The sequence below is a fragment of the Bison bison genome, unplaced genomic scaffold (genome assembly GCF_000754665.1).
Source record: "Bison bison bison isolate TAMUID 2011002044 unplaced genomic scaffold, Bison_UMD1.0 scf7180017864283, whole genome shotgun sequence".
In the NCBI taxonomy this organism is placed as follows: Eukaryota; Metazoa; Chordata; class Mammalia; order Artiodactyla; family Bovidae; genus Bison; species Bison bison.
In genome coordinates, this window is record NW_011494855.1 from 1,856,497 (window position 1) to 1,859,455 (window position 2,959).

The following is a 2,959-nucleotide window of genomic DNA, read 5'->3' on the forward strand; positions in this document are numbered from 1 at the left end:
GTTTTCCTCTATTTCTTTGCATTGATCTCTGAAGAAGGCTTTCTTATCTCTTCTTGCTATTCTTTGGAACTCTGCATTCAGATGCTTATATCTTTCCTTTTCTCCTTTGCTTTTCATTTCTCTTCTTTTCACAGCTATTTGTAAGGCCTCCCCAGACAGCCATTTTGCTTTTTTGCATTTCTTTTCTATGGGAATGGTCTTGATCCCTGTCTCCTGTACAATGTCACGAACCTCCGTCTGTAGTTCATCAGGCACTCTATCTATCAGATCTACGCCCTTAAATCTATTTCTCACTTCCACTGTATAATCATAAGGAATTTGATTTAGGTCACACCTGAATGGTCTAGTGGTTTTCCCTACTTTCTTCAATTTAAGTCTGAATTTGGCAATAAGGAGTTCGTGGTCTGAGCCATAGTCAGCTCCTGGTCTTGTTTTTGCTGACTGTATAGAGCTTCTCCATCTTTGGCTGCAAAGAATATCATCAGTCTGATTTTGGTGTTGACCACCTCATGATGGTTATGCAGCATGGGTTATTGAGGTTCTTCAAATTCTCAAGCTAGAATGTCAATGTTTTTGTTGAGCCTGTCTATAGCCTTTGCTATTTTTTAGTATAAGGACATCCATGATCTGAGTATTTCATCAAACTTTTTCATTTTCTGATTGAAGTATAGACAATTTATAACATCATGTTGGTTTCATATGTACAGCAGTGATTCAGTTATCCATATATTTTTATATATATATATATATATAAAATTTTCAAAAATTTTTCCATTATAGGTTATTACAAATTATTGAATATCATTCCCTGTGCTATGCAGTAGGTCCTTATTTTCCTGTTTTATATATACCAGTGTGTAGGTGTTAATCACAAACTCCTAATTATCCCCCTGCCCCCACCCCTGCCACTATCTCCTTTGGTAAACGTGAGTTTGTTTTCAATGTCTGTAAGTCTATTTCTGTTTTGTAAATAAGTTAATTTGTTGCATTTTTTTTTTTTTTAGATTCCCCACGAAAGTGGTATCATATGATATTTGTCTTTGCCTGACTTCACTTACTATGATAATATCAACGTCCATCCATGTTGCTGCAAATGGCATTATTTCATTTTTTTTTTCTGATTGAGTAATACTCCATTGTGTGCATATACAACATATTCTTTATCCATTCATCTGTCATTGGACATATAGACTGTTTCCATGTCTTGGGTTTTGTAAATAGTGCTACTATGAATATTGGGCTGTATGTATAATATCAAATTAGAGTTTTTTCCAGATATGTACCCAGGATTTAGATTGGAGGACCATAGGGAAGCATTATTTTTAGCTTTTAAAGGGAGCTCCATACTATACTCCATGGTGGCCACACCAATTTACATTGCCACCAACAGCACAGTAACATTCCTTTTTCTTTACACCTTTTCAGCAGTTATTATTTGTAGACCTTTTAGAAAAGGCAGAGGAACCAGAGATCAAATTGCCAACATCTGTTGGATCATAGATAAAGCAAGAGAATTCCAGTAAAACATCTATCTTTGCTTCATTGACTATGCTAAAATCTTTGACTGTGCAGATCAAAACAAATTGTGGAAAATACTTAAAGAGATGGGAATACCTGACCACGTTACCTGACCCTTGAGAAACCTGTATGCAAGTCAAGAAGCAACAGTTAGAGCTAGACATGGAACAAGGGATGGGTTCCAAATTGGGAAAGGAGTACATCAAGGGTGTGTATTGTCACCATGCTATTTAACTTATAGGCAGAGTACATCATGTGAAATGCTGGGCTGGATGAAGCACAAGCTGGAATCAGGATTGTCAGGAAAAATATCAATAACCTCAGATATGCAGATGACACCAACCTTATGGCAGAAAGCAAACAGGAACAAAAGAGTCTCTTGATTAAAGTAAAAGAGGAGAGTGAAAAAACTGACTTAAAAGTCAACATTCAAAAAACTAAGATCATGGCATCTGGTTCCATTACTTCATGACAAATAGATGGGGAAACAATGGCTGGATGAAGCACAAGCTGGAATCAAGTTTGCAGGAGAAATATCAATTACCTCAGATATGCAGATGATACCACCCTTGTGGCATAAAGTGAAGAGGAACTAAAGAGCCTTTGATGAAAGTGAAACAGGAGAGTGAAAAAGCTGGCTTAAAACTTAACATTCAAATAGATGGGGAAACATTCTTGGGCTCAAAAATCACTGTGGATGGTGACTGCAACCATGAAATTAAGAGATGCTTACTCCTTGGAAGAAAAGCTATGACAAACCTAGACAGTATGTTAAAAACCAGAGACATAACTTTGCTGACAAAGTCCGTATAGTCAAAGTTATATTTTTTCCAGTAGTTATGTACAGATGTGAGTAAAAGTCGCTCAGTTGTGCCCGACTCTTTGCGACCTCATGGACTATACAGTCCATGGAATTCTTCCAGAATACTGGAGTGGGTAGCCATTCCCTTCTCCAGGGGACATTCCCAAAGATTGAACCCAGGTTTCCTGCATTGTAGAAAATTCAGTACTTGGATGCAATCTCAAAAATGACAGAATGATCTGGTTTCCAAGGCAAACCATTCAATATCACAGTAATCCAAGTCTATGCCCCAACCAGTAATGCTGAAGAAGCTGAAGGTGAATGGTTCTATGAAGACCTACAAGACCTTTTAGAACTAACACCCAAAAAAGATGTCCTTTTCATTATAGGAGACCAGAATGCAAAAGTAGGAAGTCAAGTAACACCTGGAGTGTTACTTGGCCAAGGCAAATTTGGCCTTGGAATATGGAATGAATTAGGGCAAAAGCTAATAGAGTTTTGCAAAAGAGAACTCACCGGTCATAGCAAACACCATTTCAAAAAACACAAGAGAAGACTCTACACATGGACATCACCAGATGGTCAACACCGAAATCAGATTGATTATATTCTTCACAGCCAAAGATGGAGAAGCTCTAT